This window comes from Bos taurus, chromosome 4, assembly GCF_002263795.3.
Source record: "Bos taurus isolate L1 Dominette 01449 registration number 42190680 breed Hereford chromosome 4, ARS-UCD2.0, whole genome shotgun sequence".
Classification (NCBI taxonomy): domain Eukaryota; kingdom Metazoa; phylum Chordata; class Mammalia; order Artiodactyla; family Bovidae; genus Bos; species Bos taurus.
Window position 1 is genome coordinate 84,027,097 of NC_037331.1, and position 18,625 is coordinate 84,045,721.

An 18,625-nucleotide genomic window follows, 5' to 3' on the forward strand; every position below is an offset into this window, starting at 1 on the left:
TAAATATTTAAAAATAGATGAAAGTAAATAATTTGCAGCATGGCTATGACTGATGGTGTATTAGTATAACAAAGTATTCCCATTAGTGTAAAGAGATGCCAGTTTTCTAAATCAATATCTCCCTAGTTTTGACAAAGACAGTTCATGTTGTTCTCATAAATAATCATATTTTTTTGCTAAAAATTATGCTCACATATCTTGTAGTTTAGATTCCTTCATAACCTATGCACTGGGAAAAATTAGAAATAGCTATCTCTTTTTATAAATAAACTACAAATTAATACATTGATTTTCTCTTTATAAGTTAGTTAAATAAGTATGAATTCAGTGCCTTTAGATGAATGGATTAAGTTGATATTCTAAATTTGACAACCTGAAGACCAGTGTAAAACTTAGAAGATGGTAATAAGATACAAACACCAGATGATACCTCTGAGCAGCTGGTCAAACAGCCTCTGAATTATTGCCAATTTATTACCAGAAAAATCCCAGGCATGACCTGTTTGAGTGCTATTTGAGATCTATTGAAAGTGTATTCAGTTTTCTTGGGAAAAAAGTTTTCCTTCATAGTACTCATCAGTAGATAAAATAAAATAGGTTTATATTGGGTAAAATAAGATTTGCTTCTACTGCTCAAGGTTTTATAAACAGAATTGTGAACAAAAGAATAGAGCAAACTAATATAAACTACAGCAAACTATTTTCCAATTTTGTGAAGGAATATGGAATTTTTAAAACTTACTCAAAATCAGATCAAATTTATAGTGTACTTTAACCATGTTATCTCCTCAAAATGTCAAGAGAAATCAGTCCTGTGGAACAAACTCACCTCAGGTATCATGTTGGGGAACAAGGGAAAATTTGGAAATGTAACATATCTTGTAAAATGGTCAAATCCCAGATCCCAGTTAATATCTGCCACTCTCAGTTTTCTTATGTTTTATACTGTAACATATATGATATATCCCTTGGACTACAAGGAGATCAAACCAGTCAATCTTAAGGGAAATCAGTCCTGAATATTCATTGGAAGGACTGATGCTGAAGCTCCAATACTTTGGCCACCTGATGCAAAGAACCAACTCATTGGAAAAAACTTTGATGCTGGGAAATATTGAAGGCAGGAGGAGAAGGGGACGACAGAGGATGAGATGGCTGGATGGCATCACTGACTCAACACACTTGAGTTTGAGCAAATTCCAGGAGTTGGTGATGGACAGGGAAGCCTGGCCTGCTGCAGTCCATGGGATCACAAAAAGTTGGACACGACTGAGCGACTAAACTGAACTGATACTATGACAACTACCCTAAATTTTGAAATGCTCAGACACCTTTCTGATTGGATGGAGTAAGTCATCTTTTATCTGCCATGATTTCAAACTTTAAAGATTTTCTATAGCCAGAAGATTTTAATCTTCACTTCGTGTAATAATTTTGAATTCTTACCTATATGTGTAACCCAATTAACCCAAGGAGTGCCTGAATGGGAAAGTACTTACAATCCCAGTTTTTCAAGGGGCAGTCATCTAAAATTATAGGTCTTTTGTCCATCATACTCTACCTTCACAAATTGCAAAATCAGGTTTCTCAGGCCAATATTCATTATAAAGGCCAGATGCCTTTTAGTCATGGCTATTTCAAAACTACTTATTGTTATTATTTCAGCATGATAGAGGCATCACTCAGTAAAGTCATTACATTCTAACTTTATTTTGTAAATCAGAAGTGGTAATGAATTATATGAATATTCACTGTTGAATAAAACTAATTCAGTATTGGCACCCAGTTAGAGATAATAACAGCTCGTGCTTTTTACTACAAGGGTCAGTATTGGTTTTAATTACATTGAAGGAAAAATAATATACTGAATAATATATAAAATATAAATTATTAATAAACAGAAACCTCAGTTAAATAGAGTTGAGAGGTCAGAAAGGGAAGTTTTCATGCCCAGAGATGATATCATTGCCCAACAAGAATAAGAGACTCTTCTTTCCTGGCAAGGTCTAAGCCATGACACTCCTTATGGTAGCCCTCCCAACTTCCTATGCATGTGTTTGTGCTCAGTCATATCCAACTCTTTGAGACCCCAAAGACTGTAGCCCACCAAGCTTCTCTGTCCATGCAATTTTCCAGGCAAGAATACTGGAGTGGGTTCCCATTTCCTACTCCAGGTGATCCCAATTTCCTTTACCTGTCTATAAAAGGGCTCTCCTTCCCTTGTCTATAGGGGAACTTGCATTTGACTTTCCAAGGTTGTGGATTCCAAATTGCAATTTTCTGCCAAAATAAACCCATCTTTGCTGGAGAAATATCTGGCAGTCTATTTGTCTCTGGTTAACAAATAGAAATGTACTTTTTGATCCTTAATCTTGTAGGTTTCTATAATCATGTTATTTGAATCAGATCATGAGATAATTTGATATGAGATAAGCTAAACAGATATTTCAAAGCTCTGGAGGCTAGAAATGTGAGCCATTTGTTCTCACTGCTGATGCTATAACTTTATTATTGAACACTGGAAATGGTCTAAACAGATAATCAACACAACAATCAATTATTTCTAGAAAGACTCACTAACAATATAAATTACTCAGAAATTATGTTCGTTACTTTTGTGTACATGTCTTAAAAACCTAATTAGCCGAAATTCTAACGTGCTTTGTATAGCATGTCAAAGAATTCAGTTACTTAGAATTATAACCAGAACCCAGTTGATCTTTGAGGCTTTATCAGAAGCATCTCGGAGGAGTTCACAGTCATGTTTGGGAATAAACCCTTCCCGCACGTGGGTGAAGACATGGATAAGGTGGAGTTCATTGAGGCCAAGAGCATCGCGAACAACCAACTGCCCAAACCAGCAGTCCCCAGACGCTATGGCTAGTAAGGACAGCAAATTTGAGAAGGAGGAAATGGTGGAGGTAGGCTTGGTGGTGATTGTCATGTTTAGTCACTAAGCCGTGTCTGACTCTTTGTGACTTAAAGACGTCTTTTATAAGAGAAAGCATGGAAGCCATGTGAACTCTTTATTCACTCACAACCTGCATCTGATAGCCATGTCTCACTATGGCTACATTTGCACTATTTCCTGTCTCAACATCACAAGACACTACCAGTAAAGCATTTTCATAGTGAAAAATTTTTTATTCCACTTTCATGCACTGAGATCAGGGTGTATTATTATAAGTGATATCAAAATATGCAGTAAGGCACAACTGTGAAGAATTATAAATTTATGGGAGTAAGAAAAAACAGTAATTGTGTCTGTAATTTTTAAAATGATAATATTAAATTTAATCTGCCAAATATATGGCTTCCCTGATAGCTCAGTGGGTAAAGAATCTGCCTGCCATGCAGGAGACCCCCGTTCAATTTCTGGGTTGGGAAGATCCACTGGAGAAGGGATAGGCTACCCACTCCAGTATTCCTGGGCTTCCCTCTTGGCTCAGCTGGTAAATAATTTACCTGCAATGTGGGAGACCTGGGTTTGATCCCTGGGTTGGGAAGATCCCCTGGAGAAGGGAAAGGCTACCCACTCCACTATTCTGGCCTGGAGAATGCCATGGACTCTAGAGTCATGGAGTCACAAAGAATCAGACACAACTGAGATACTTTAACTTTCACTAATCTTAAATTTAATCTGCCAAATATACAAATTGATAATATTAAGTTTAATCTGCCAAATATACAAATTGAATTTGTGGAGCAAGTTTTACCTCAATGCTGTAGAATAAACATAAGTTTCTGGAAATGACAGGTAGGTAGTATCAAAATAGGCTCTGTCCCTGGCCAGATGGCTGAGAATGAGGCAGATAAAGGAGCATAGGAGAGGTCTCAGATAGAGGGACCTGCCTGGGACAAGCCATGAGCCCCAGGGATGGAGGGGCACCGGCTTCTAGAGGACAGTGCCTCTGAGCACTAAGGCAACATAGGTTTGGGAATTGTCCCAGCAGACTCCTGAGCATTTTCCATCTGACACAGTAATGCTCTAACATGCAAGCTACCAGACAAATGGAAGCACTTAAGAAGTAAGTAAGACCCCACTTCCCAGGCATGCCGCCAACAAGAATTTTTAATTCTCAAAGCAGTCAGCCAGTCAGTCGGTTCAGTCACTCAGTCATGTCCAACTCTTTGTGACCCCATGAACCACAGCACGCCAGGCCTTCCTGTCCATCACCAACTCCCAGAGTCCACCAAAACCCATGTCCATTGAGTTGGTGATGCCATCCAACCATCTCATCCTCTGTCATCTCCTCCTCCTGCCTTCAATCTTTCCCAACATCAGGGTGTTTTCAAATGATTCAGCTCTTCACATCAGGTGGCCAAAGTATTGGAGTTTCAGCTTCAACATCAGTCCTTCCAATGAACACTCAGGACTGATTTCCTTTAGGATGGACTAGTTGGACCTCCTTTCAGACCAAGGGACTCTCAAGAGTCTTCTCCAACACCACAGTTTAAAAGCATCAGTTCTTCGGCACTCAGCTTTCTTTATAGTCCAACTCTCACATCCATACATGACCACTGGAAAAACCATAGCCTTGACTAGATGGACCTTTGTTGGCAAAGTAATGTCTCTGCTTTTTAATATGCTCTCTAGGTTGGTCATAACTTTCCTTCTAAGGAGTAAGTGTCTTTTAAATTCTTGGCTGCAATCACCATCTGCAGTGATTTTGGAGCCCAAGAAAATAAAGTCAGCCACTGTTCCCACTGTTTTCCCATCTATTTGCCATGACATGATGGGACTGCATGCCATGATCTTAGTTTTCCAAATGTTGAATTTTAAGCCAACTTTTTCACTCTCCTCTTTCACTTTCATCAGGAGGCTTTTTAGTTCCTCTTCACTTTCTGCCATAAGGGTGGTGTCATCTGCATATCTGAGGTTATTGATATTTCTCCCGGCAATCTTGATTCCAACTTGTGCTTCCTTCAGCCAAGCATTTCTCATGATGTACTCTGCATTTAAGTTAAATAAGCAGGGTGACAATTTACAGCTTTGACGTATTCCTTTTCCTATTTGGAACCAGTCTGTTGTTCCATGTCCAATTCTAGCTGTTGCTTTCTGACCTGCATATAGGTTTCTCAAGAGGCAGGTCTGGTGGTCTGGTATTCCTATCTCTTTCAGAATTGTCCACAGTTTATTGTGATCCACACAGTCAAAGGCTTTGGCATAGTCAATAAAGCAGAAATAGATGTTTTTCTGGATCTCTCTTGCTTTTTTGATGATCCAGAAGATGTTGGCAATTTTATCTCTGGTTCCTCTGCCTTTTCTAAAACCAGCTTGAACATCTGGAAGTTCAGTGTTCACGTACTGCTGAAGCCTGGCTGGAGAATTTTGAGCTTTACTCAAAGCAGTAGCCAGCTGCTTAACCTTAGTGGCTAGATGGTAACAGCATGGGGTGAAGTTGGTCTTCCACACTACTCCTGTGGGGGAAAAAAAAAAGCTGTAATTTATGACTCTTAAGAGTTTAAGTAGGGAAACCAAATTTTATTAGAAACTATTTATAGTTCATATAATAGTAAAGAATACTTAGTTCAGTTGCTCAGTCATATCTGACTCTTTGTGACCCCATGGACTGCAGAATGCCAGGCTTTCCTATCCAGCACCAACTCAGAGCTTGCTCAAATTCAAGCCCATAGTGTCAGTGATGCCATCCAACCATCTCATCCTCTGTCATCCCCTTCTCTTTCTGCCTTCAGTCCTTCCTAACATCAGGGTCTTTTCCTATGAGTCACTTCTTCCCATCAGGTGGCCAAAGTACTGGAGTTTCAGCTTCCTCATCAGTCCTTCCACTGAATATTCAGGACTGATTTCCTTTAGGGTGGACTGGTTGGATCTTCTTGCAGTCCAAGTGACTCTCAAGAGTCTTCTCCAAAACCACAGTTTAAAAGCCTCAGTTCTTCAGCACTCAGCTTTCTTTATAGTCCAAATGTCACATCCATACATGATTACTGGAAAAACCATAGCTTTCACTAGGCAGACCTTTGTCAGCAAAGTAATGGCTCTGCTTCTTAATATTCTGTTTGTCATAGCTTTTCTTCCAAGGAGCAAGCGTCTTTTAAATTCACAGCTGTGGTCACCATCTGCATGATTTTGGAGCCCAAGAAAATAAAGTCCCTCACTGTTTCCATGAATAGGAGTTAATAACTATAGAATAACTATAGGAATTAGAAGGCTCCTGAGTTGTACAACCCAGAACTGCACACATGTAGCTTAGGTTAGGAGAAGGAAATGGCAACCCACTTCAATGTTCTTGCCTGGAGAATCCCAGGGACGGAGGAGCCTGGTGGGCTACCGTCTATGGGGTCGCACAGATTTGGACACGACTGAAGCAACTTAGCAGCAGCAGCAGCAGCAGCTTAGATTAGGTTTCCTAGGAAACAGACCTTGTGTATTAAGATTGTATTAATTAACATTTGCTGCAGTCTCATAAGAAGGTACATAAGTGTGTTCAAAAGTCAAAAGTGTCTAGTGTTTTGAGGGTTTCTAAAAAATTGCAACTAAAATAAGGATATAAATGGGAAGTGATGTCAGATATAATAAGGAACACCAAGAATTAATCTTTGTAGAACCCAAATCAGCTTGAATTAGTGCCATTTAACTAAGGTTTCAGACACTGGAAAACATTCAAAATATACTTTAACTTAGAAGGAAAGCCAACTGAATTTTCTCCATGGGTTGACCAAGTAACACAGACTTGTGTTGTGTGAGTTTTAATTCTGGGAAAATAATTTTTTTTAGGTCATTTAGCCTATATAAGAATTTTTCTCATTTGCAAATTATGGACAGTGTTAGTACTTATCTTTTAGATTCTTATGGAGTTAAAAGTGATAGCTATAAACTTTTTATAGCATGGAGTCTAGCATTTAGTAAATATTCAGTAAATATAAACTCCTTTTCAGAGTGCTAAAGCAGGCCCCAGATCATGACTAAAGGCCATTCTTTTGGGCACACTTTGTTTGGCCTTTTTAATTACAGTATCCCAAAACATTCGATTCCATGTTGTAGATAAAATACACATCACATGTAGTGTGAGGAATATGTGTTAATACATTCTGTGCTTCCTTAGGGCTTACACTCCACAAGTTGGGGACAGGCAGAAGGTTTAATAGTGCAATGAAATGGTGTTTTTGAAATGTGAGTCTAAGGGGTAAGGGAGGACATGAGTGAGCATGTTTCAATTATAGGAGACAAGAAAGGGCTTCACAGGGGATATGAGATAGAAGTAAAATCCTGAAGAATTATACAATTATCCAGATTAACAAACAGGCTATGAATACCACATTTCAGTTTATACCGCAGCCCTGGTGAATACCCAGAGATAAAAGACAACATGGCAACAGAAGGTAAGAGTTGAGTGGGGAGAAAAGATTATACATAGGCAAACAAGGGCAAGTCTTTAATGAATTTGTGAGTCACATGGTTATTATCCATGTGGAGGGTAATAATAATCTTCTTTATGATTTTAAACAAAGTTATCAAATGATTCAGTTTGAACAGGATATCGTGTGGTTAATTCACTCTGCTTAGGTAGTGAGTGGAAGTGGTGTGAAGAACAACTTGAACGTGGGGGACCAGTTATGAAAGGTGGTAGAAGGCTAAATTAAGGAATTAGGCATGGGGAGTATGAGAAATCAAATGATCCAGGAGGTGACTAGGATGCATAATTGACAGGAGTTGAAAGGGAGCTGGAATTTTAGATAAGAATAGGGGAGTAGCTAAGTATCATGAATTTTAAAAATGATTTTATTTGTTAGGAAAAGGGCCACACTTTAGGGAAGAAGACCGGCAGATTACTTTTGGTTATGATGAAAATTTTCAGTGAGATTTTCCAAAATCAAGGTAGCCTAGCAGAGAGACAAACTTGCTTACCTCTGGTGACTATTCAACATGGTATGGGACTTACTTTTATTACACATAAAGATTATCTGGCCTTTGGCCTGCTTGCCCCACTGTTTCATGCCCTAGTCTGCAAGCAAGTTGTATTGAACCAGTATGACCCATGAAAAATGAAACCCCAAATTATTTTCTTTATATTACCTTTTAAAATTTAATTTAGAGAGGATAATTTTCCTCATCCCTGGATGAAAATTCTGGCCTTTTGCTTTCCCTTTTTACACTCAAATACTGCAGTAGTGAGCTTCCCAAGTGGCACAGTGGCAAAGAATCCATCTGCCAATGCAGGAGACGCAAGAGATATCAGTTCCATTGCTTGGTTGGAAAGATCCCTTGCTGTATGATCATCCTACTCCATATTCTCACCTGGAAAATTCCATGGACAGAGAAGCCTGGCGAGCTATAGTCAATGGGGCCTCAAAGAGTTGAACACAACTGAGCAACTGAGCACTACATACTAGCAGTCTCAAAGTTGCTAATACATGAAAATGTCCAATCCTGCATGTTAATTTTAATCAAACACTTGAATCCGTGTTAAATCTTCTCCCCTCCTCCAGATTGAAGGATGACAGATTAAAGTAACAATGAAGATTTAATTGTCCTGCTTTTTACTCTTGCCTGGCACAACTCTAACAGGTTTGCTAGTTCAGTTGCAGTTACATTCTCCTATGGGAAGTAAACCAGAGGATGGCAGAGAAATACAGTTAGGGCAATTCTAACTTGGTGCATTATCACTATTCCTTCCAAAGTTCTCTGTTGAGCTCCTGTCTGCTCTGGTCTAATAATCTTGGTAGAGGCCTTGTATGACACTTTTCTCAACTTTGTCAAAACTCTTTTTATTTCTCTTGAGGATCTCATCCCTTCCAGGCAGTCCTATTAGCCAGTATAAGAGATGGCCACACTCATTTCTCTTTCACTGCCATATCTTGCCCACCATAAACTTACCCCATGCCTTAATAATTTCCAGGATCCCAGGCTAATACCAAAACAACATGACTCTCTTACTTCCCCTGCCTTCAAGCATTTAATCAATCTGGCCCTTCTTTTAACCTCTAGATTTCCATGGAGATCGGATCCCAGAGTTGTGCTTTAATCTTCTTAGGCATTAGGCAGTCACGACTGAATTCTATACACAGTAGAGGGAAGACATTTCATAACTTTACAAGCAATTCCCTTGAAACATTGATGTTAGCGGGTAGTGTCGCCCCAGCCATCTTTCCTGTACTATGGGTGTAAGATTCAGAACAACAGACCTCCAGATAGCTTGCAGGTAGATTCTCTACCAGCTGAGCCACCAGGGAAGCCCAAGAATATTGGAGTGGGTAGCCTAGCGCTTCTCCAGTGGATCTTCCCAACCCAGGAATTGAACTGGGGTCTCCTGCATTGTAGACAGATTCTTTACCAACTGAGCTATCAGGGAAGCCCAGATAGATCTCTAGGACATTTTTTTTCTCCAATCATCAATTTCTCTATAAAACATTTGACCTAACTGAGAGATTCCAAAGACTGAAACAATTTTTAACAACCATTTCTTTGTATATTTTGTATTTGTATTGGGGGCATATATTTCACACACTTATACCGGCATTTTGTATGTAAGGTTGTTGTTGTTGTTCGTTGCTAAGTTGTGTCTGATTCTTCTTGACGCTATGGACTGCAGCACCTGCCAATCTTCCCTGTCCTTCACTGTCTCAGAATTTGCTCAGACTCATGCCCATTGAGTCAGTGATGCCATCCAACAAACTTAACCTGTTATCCCCTTCTCCTCTTGCCTTCAATCTTTCCCAACATTAGGTATGTATGTAAGATAGGAAGTATCCATTCTAAAAGTATTTTATATCGTGTTTAATATCCCCAGATCCTTTATACAAAAGCATCCATACTATATGCACAAATTAGAAACTGGAGCTACAAAGCCCATTAAAACATGATTAATTTATGTCCTTGAGATCTGAAAGACAGGTATATCAAAAGAGAGCTATACATGCTATAAACGAGAAGTGAATAATGTGTCATGGAAGTAGAGAGAAAGAAATAGCAGATTCCTAAATTAAAGTAGTTAGAAGAAATCTCAGAAGCTGGATCTACAAAGCTTGATGAGAAGCTAGAGCTATAAAAACTGTTGAAGCATGATTAATTTCTGTCTTTGGCATCATGAAGACAAGCATTTAAGAAAGAACTGTAAATGCTATAATAGAAGCATATCCACTGAAATTATGAAAATGGTCTAAGAAATAGCATATTCTTATTAGAAAGTAACTAGATAAAGTTTAAAGGTGAAGATAATATTTGACTTGAAACTTAAATACATAGGACTTCATTGGTGCATTTCATTTCCCCTATAATTGGAAACATGGTCCATTACTATCATTCTTAATTACCCATTTATAATTAAAACCCACCTATTGAAATAATTCTAGAGAAATCAATATGAAAATTTGATTACCATGTTGCTTTAAGATAAAACAATCCTCGTGATTACCTATCTTCAACTACTCCTTTTAGGGTATTTTTATGGTAAAAATGGAAATTTTATCAGTGAAAGTACCATGGTGAGTTCAGTTCAGTTCAGTCGATCAGTTGTGTCCAACTCTTTGTGACCCCAGGGACTGCAGCACCCCAGGCCTCCCTGTCCATCACCAACTAATGGAGTTTACCCAAACTCATGTCCATAGAGTCAGTGACGCCATCCAACCATCTCATCCTCTGTCATCCCCTTCTCTTTCTGCCTTCAATTTTTCCCAGCATCAGGGTCTTTTCAAATAAGCCAGCTCTTCGCATCAGGTGGCCAAAGTTTTAGAGTTTCAGCTTCAACATCAGTCCTTCCAATGAATATTCAAGACTGATTTCCTACAGGATGGACTGGTTGTATCTCTTTGCAGTCCTTGTGACTCTAAAGAGTCTTCTCCAACAGTCAAAAGCATCAATTCTTCAGCACTCAGCTTTCTTTATAAGAAAGCTCACATCCATGCATAACTACTGGAAAAAAACATAGCCTGACTAGACGGACCTTGGCTGGGAAAGTAATATCTCTATTTTTAATATGCCAGGTAGGTTGGTCATAACATTCCTTTCAAGGGGTAAGTGTCTTTTAATTCCATGGTTGCAGTCACCATCTGCAGTGATTTTGGAGTCCAAAAATATAAGGTCTGCCACTGTTTCCACTGTTTCCCCATCTATTTGCCATGAAGTGATGGGACCAGATTCCATGATCTTAGTTTATGAATGTTGAGTTTTAAGCCAACTTTTTCACTCTCCTTTCACTTTTATCAAGAGGCTGTCTTATTCTTCTTCACTTTCTGCCATAGGGGTGTTGTCATCTGCATATCTGAGGTTATTGATATTTTTCCCGACAATCTTGATTTCAGCTTGTGCTTACTCCAGCCCAGCATTTCTCATGATGTATTCTGCATATAAGTTAAATAAGCAGGGTGAAAATTTACAGCCTTGATGTACTCCTTTTCCTATTTGGAACCAGTCTGTTGCTCCATGTTCAGTTCTAACTGTTGCTTCCTGACCTGCATACAGATTTCTCAAGGGATAGATCAGGTGGTATGGTATTCCCATCTCTTTCAGAATTGTTCACAGTTTATTGTGATCCACACAGTCAAAGCCTTTGGCGTAGCCAATAAAGAAGAAATAGATGTTTTTTCTGGAACTCTTACTTTTTTGATGATCCAGCAGATGTTGGCAATTTGATCTCTAGTTCCTCTGCCTTTTCTAAATCCAGCCTGAACATCTGGTAGATCCCAGTTCATGTATTGCTTAAGCCTGGCTTGGAGAATTTTGAGCATTACTTTACTAGTATGTGAGATGAGTGCAATTGTGTGGTAGTTTGAGCATTCTTTGGCATTGCCTTTCTTTGGGATTGGAATGAAAACTGACCTTTTCCAGTCCTGTGGCCACTGCTGAGTTTTTCAAATTTGCTGGCATATTGCATGCAGCACTTTCACAGCATCATCTTTCAGGATTTGAAATAGCTCCACTGGAAGTCCATCACTGCCCTAGCTTTATTTGTAGTGGTGCTTCCTAAGGCCCACTTGAAGTCACATTCCATGATGTCTGGCTCTAGGTGAATGATCACACCGTCGTGATTATCTGGGTCATGAAGATCTTTTTTGTACAGTTCCTCTGTGTATTTTTGGCACCTCTTCTTAGTATCTTCTGCTTCTTTTAGGTCCATAACATTTATGTCCTTTATTGTGCCCATCTTTGCCAGAAATGTTCCTTTTGTACCTCTAATTTTCTTGAAGAAATCTCTAGTCTTTCCCATTCTGTTGTTTTCCTCTATTTCTTTACACTGATTACTGAGAAAGGCTTTCCTTCTCTCCTTGCTGTTCTTTGGAACTCTGCATTCAAATAGATATACCTTTCCTTTTCTCCTTTGCTTTTAACTTTTCTTTTCACAGCTATTTGTAAGGCCTCTTCAGACAACTTTTGCTTTTTTGCATTTATTTTCCATGGGGATGGTCTTGATCCCTGTCTCCTGTACAATGTCAGGAACCTCAGTCTCTAGTTCATCAGGCACTTTATCAGATCTAGTCCCTTAAATCTATTTGTCACTCCCATTATATAATCATAAGGGATTTGATTTAGGTCATACTTGAATGGTCTAGTGGTTTTCCCTACTTTCTTCAATTTAAGTCTGAATCTGGCAATAAGGAGTTCATGATCTGAGCCATAGTCAGCTCCTTTTTTTTTTTTTTTTTTCCTTACTGACTGTGAATTACCTATTACATCATATTTTCCAAAGGGTATTATGTTCTATTTATTATTTACCATTACATAAACAGCTATGTGAGTGCTACCATAGTTTTCATTTTTTCTTGATCTTTAAAAATGCTGACACTGAATATCTGTAAATATTAGTTAAACTGAAAGTTCTTTTGAAGTTGCTATATGTATTTGTAATATATATGCACCTGTGCTAAGTTGCTTCAATCATGTCCAACTCTTTGTGACCCCATGGACCATAGCCCACCAGGCTCCTCTGTCTATGCAATTCTCTATGTAAGTGTACTAGAGTGGGTAGCCATTTCCTTCTCCAGGGGATCTTTCTAACCCAGGGATCAAACCTGGATTTCCTGCATTGCAGTGATTCTTTACCATCTGATCCACCAGAGAAGCCCACTTACCTACATGATTGCATTCAATTTTCATAATCCTTTGGCTCTAGTTATTACAACCATTCCCATAAAGTATGAAGATGCAGAAGCATTAACTCATTTCCCAAGATCACATCAATTAATAAAGGACTCAGGTTCCGATCCAGGCAAGCTAAGTTCAGTTACATGTTCTTAACCACTACAACATATGGCTTCCTGTAGTTTCCAACTTGAGTATAGATACCCCGATTCAGATCTATACAGTAGTCTGGAATTTATATGTGATTTTTATTCTATATACTCAGCACCATTCCATTGGTATTTATTATGGAGTTGGATTTGGGGAATATTTACATCCTATTAGCAAAAAAATATCTATTTATAAAAATTCACAGAGACTATATCCTTTAGAGGAAAACTACATTTTAACTATGCCTGGTGAAAGTAGACATCTTCTAGCCTTTTATATTCAGTTCATAGTGGTATTACATGTAACACTCTCATGCCAAGGGAAAAAAAAAACTTCACTTCTAAAAAGAACAATTACTCAACATTGATTAAAAATGCCTCTATTACTATCAAGTACTTAGTACAAGTACATAAAGGGATGCTGAATGGATGAGTGGGCTTCCCAAGTGGCACTAGTGGTAAGGAACCTGCTTGCCAGTGCAGGGGACTTAAGAGACACAGGTTCAGTCCCTGGGTCATGAAGTGACTTAACAAGCACAAACAGATGAGTGTATGAATGGATGGATGAAGAAATGAATGAATGAATGAATGAATGGTCCAACCCTTTGAAGCAAGATACTAGGTAAACATGTTGCACGCCCTAAGGAAAATGAGAACCTATGTCAGTAATTAGTGAATTTATTACCAGGAATGAAGAAAAAGTTATGACAATTTACTTACTGCAAAAAACAAAAACAAAAAAAAAAACTCAGCAGATTCATGGAACTTTTTTTTATTCACAGGATGATTTAAAACTGAACAGATTGTTAGAGAGGGCTTCAAAGGAAAGTGTGTGTGTGTGTGTGTGTGTGTGTGTGTGTATGTATACACATGCATGCATAGTTGTTCTGATATTCCAGTTAAGATATTCCAACTTCCAGGGAAGCTTCATTTTTCTGTTAACTACTATTGCACAGGAAAGCTGACTTATTTTAACAGAAATAAACCAGTAAAAGTCCATTTATAATCAATACTCAGAGAATAGTTTTGCCCACAGGGTAGAAAAGAAACTATCATATAAGAGGAGTAGCCCTATCACAATAAAACAAAAATAGTATGCACTACATAATCATAGGTGAAAAATAAAATTAGTAGACAAGGGGAAGCAAGAAATGTCAATGTCAGTTGCCAACTCTTTTTACAATGTTTTAAGGTTGTCCAGCTTGTATGAAATCCATGATTGATTCTCATTTACATGGAAGAATTTTTATTATACCCAAAGAGAAAGTTAAAGGATTACAGCTCTTATCGCAATCAAAACACCAGGACTGAAAATCCCACTGGGGAAGCAAATATTTTAATAATCTATTATATATCCATAGCAGTAACACTGCAGTAAAATGTCATGGATAACCAAGCTATTTCAATCTTTAATTTCCACACTGCTTAGGTTAGCATTCTAAATCAGGCAACCAAGAGATCCCTAGAGCCCTGTGCTATTAAAACCAAATTCATTTCTAGAAAGTGTTTTACTATAGTTTTACTATTCAACAAGTATTTTAGATAGAGTTTGACACTGTTTACATAGGTTTTATGGTTTCTTCTCTCTCTTTCATGTTCTGTAAGGGTAGAAAGCAATGAATATGACTGATTTTGGCATAACTGTGTAAATCTCTAACAAAACTATAATTGCACTGGTAAGTTGGTTGCATTCACATAGGCACATTTATTTGTTAATACCAATTTTTAAGAAACTAATAGACTTAGTTTCTTAGGAGTAACAAAATAAGTGACTGTAAAAATCAAGTGGAGAAAGTTGACACATAAGTGTTTATTAGAATATTTGTGCTTAGTTGCTCAGTCATGTCTGACTCTTTGCCACCCATGGACTATAGCCCGCCAGGCTCCTCTGTCCATGGAATTCTTCAGGAAAGAATACGGAATGGGTTGCCAGTCCCTCCTCCAGGGGACCTTCCCAATGCAGCGATCAAACTCAGGACTCCCATGTTGCAGGAGGATTCTTTACCATCTGAGCCACCGGGGAAGATATTTTGACAACCTCAGAAAGAAGAATGGAATAAATCATTTATTAATAATTCCTTCAAAATAATGTTAACATCAGATAAATAATCCCTTTTAAGAAGTCTGCTCTGCAAAATTGAGAATTTAAGAAATTAAGTTCAGATTGTCTTGAACAATGACTTTTACTCTCCAGCAAAGCTTCTCTAATTGCTATTTTAACAGAGAAGATCAAAGCCCATTCACTCCTTTTGTAACCCTATATTGCAGAACAGTGTAACTCCACCTTTTGCATGAAAGAAAGACCAATGGAGCAAAGACAAGGGATCCTGGCCAAGTGGTTAGATTAATTTGGCCTAGGCCAGCAGCTAACTGCAGTATTTTTGAAATGCATTTCTAGTTACTTAAACTGTACAGAAATGGGCCAGAGTGTGAAATGTAAAACCTTTAACCAGGCCATTTCAAAAGCAAAACACTGAAATTTTAGAGCAAAAATGTTTGTTGGTGTTGATATTGTTAAGCATTCTCTACATTTGAATGAAGCACCAAAAACAGTTGATCACCTAAATCTATTTTGTCGCCTTCTCTAGTAAGTGGATATTCAATTGAATGTGAGAAAAGTAGTCACATTACAAGTTCATATGTCCCTTCTGCCTGACAGAGGCACACAGAGGTGGGCTTGCAACTGCTATTCAGTTCTGGAATAAGACTTGATACAGTTGTTCCACTCAGACTCCTCTGCAAGGAAATAGAATCAACTGTGTAAGAGAGACTAAATCAATAGAGATTTTGGTAAAATAAGTAACTTTAGCTATCACCACCAAGAAATGCACATATATGGCTCAGAGCAAGCAGTAGTCATATGACAGATGCTGGAAAACAACATCTGAAGGTGCATCAGCTAAGTGTCATAAACATTTGAAGTTATAAATAACAAGTAAGAAAATGTGTGTATATGTGTTCAGTTGCTTCCAACTGTTTGCAACCCCATGGACTGAGGCCCACAAGGCTCCTCTGTCCATGGAATTTTCCAGGCAAGAATACTGGAATACAAGAATACTGGGTTACCTTTTCCTCCTCCAGGGGATCTTCCCGACACAGGGCTTGAACCCACATCTCCTGTGGCTCTGGTATTTGCAGGCAAATTCTTTATCACTGAACCACCTGGGAAACTGTAGTCATAGAAATATAAAAACTGCACTGAGGAGAGACAAATACTTCTAAATGAAACTTTAGAATTCTCTTCTTAGTATTCCTTTCCAGTTTCAATAAGTAAACTGGCACATGTTGCAGTATCAATAATGACACAAATTCAACCAAACTCAATCTATATGTCAGCTCAGATAACAGTCTAATACATGCAGACATGGGCCATCACCTACAAAAATGAAGAACTGTCCATAATATTAGAACATATTTTTTTATAATAAAACTAGAGGCAAAATTAATCAGTTTGACATTCTAACTTATCTAGAAGAATCTCTGTTCCTAGAAATTTGTGGACAGTATTTCATGGAAAGTACAGAAGTGATTAATTTACTCCTCTTAAAAGAATAAAATAGAATTATCAATTCATGGAGTTGTGTAAATAGCAGAGCAGTGTTTATTACCAACTATCAATAGTAATATTTATTCTCTTTAATAGCACAAAATTCCCTGAATAAAACATATGAAATAATCAACATCAACCTTTATTTTGTTTTTTTTTTTTAAGTTGATACAGATGTTATTTATTTTCTATTTCTTAACTCCTAGGGACCTCACTAACTAAACTGACACCTTCTTGTCCATCTCAATAGGCAAACCCCAATTGAGATAATGGAAAAAGTAACTTAAATAGTCTGTAAATAGTCAAACTGATACCACTATATCTGTTTCTTCTAGAGCATTTTAATTCCTTCTACAAAAGATTGACTCCCTGATTTCCAAATGAGCAAACAATAAATCAAAGAGGCTGATCTTTATTTTTAAAAGAAATTTGTCTGGCAGTAGTTAAAAGGAAAGATGACTCATTTAACATCTAGAAAAAGCAAAAAGCAAATCAGTAACTTAAGAAAAAAACAAAACATATCCATTTGCATTATTATTATATGCTGACATAGATTTGCATAGTCCCACTTCCCTCAGTAGGTTTTATGAATATTGTTATTACATAAAATTATATCAGAGGTTCCGATGTAAAATGTTAAAACCTTGATACATTTATTTATATTTTTAATAAATTATTTTGAGAACCTATGTAGAAAGGACCAGAAAAATATTATTACTAAGTCACAACAAATATAACACAGACCTTTGAAGAACTACTGTTAAGAAACTAAAGAGAGAATATAATATATTGCCCAATTTCCAAGAAAAATAAAATTTGGACTCCCCATGGATTGAAATAAAATATAAGAGTAGGAAAGCTACTAATCTGTGAGACCAATTCTGTCTCCGGAAGTTTTATCTCACCTTTGGGCGATTCTAAGTTACAACTCTGGCTTAAGTATGAACAAAAAACTTCTTTTTGTTCCTCTTGGTTTAGCTGAGAAAATCTGTTATTTTCAGTCTTCCTAAATACAAAGAAAAACTATTGAAAATAAATGTTATGAACCAAAGCAACTATTTATTTAAGTTTACAAAATACCTCTGATTTCTCATAACATGTCCTCAGATTTTGAGGATCTATGCCAACCAACTCATGTTTCTATGATTTCCCTTTGACTCCAGAGTTTATAACCTTTTACCTCCAAATTCCTGCCCATTTACCATATTGGAAATTACCATTTCAGCAATTCCCAAGCAAACATCATGTGCTAGACACCATTGTTTTCTTTGTCATTATCAAGAGATTCAGAATTCCTTCTTCAGTTCACTTACAGGTTCCTTTCTTAGTTTGGAGTCCATGGGTGTTCTCTACATGTACACCTTCTTCATGTGATGGACCTTATGAAAAATTCCACTTTCTCCTGGGACCTAAACTCCAAGAAATAATAATTTAAAAAAATGGCTTCTGTCTCATTACAGAGCCAACTATAAAGCATATACAGAAGTAAGGAATTTTGTATATCTCGCTAAGTAATGTGGACTTTATTGTTTAGTCAACATGTGAAATATAAAGATGTTTTAGGCTTTGGGTGTATGGTATGATTTTTCTATTTTTGCAAATCTATTTTTCTGTTTAATATATTTCTATTCAATTTTCTGCTATTGAAAAATATATTTAGGAGCTATAATATACTGGCATGGGGAAACGCTTATGATAGTAGATTGGAGAATAAAGGGGTGACAGCTGTAATATAGGCTACTATGACTATGAATCGAAGAGGTAATAGAAGAAAATACAGAACATAATAGTCACAGTACGCATATGCATATACATACATAGAGCTTCCCATGTGATAGAGGGTAAAGAATATGACTGCCAGGCAGGAGACATAGGTTCAGTCCCTCAGTT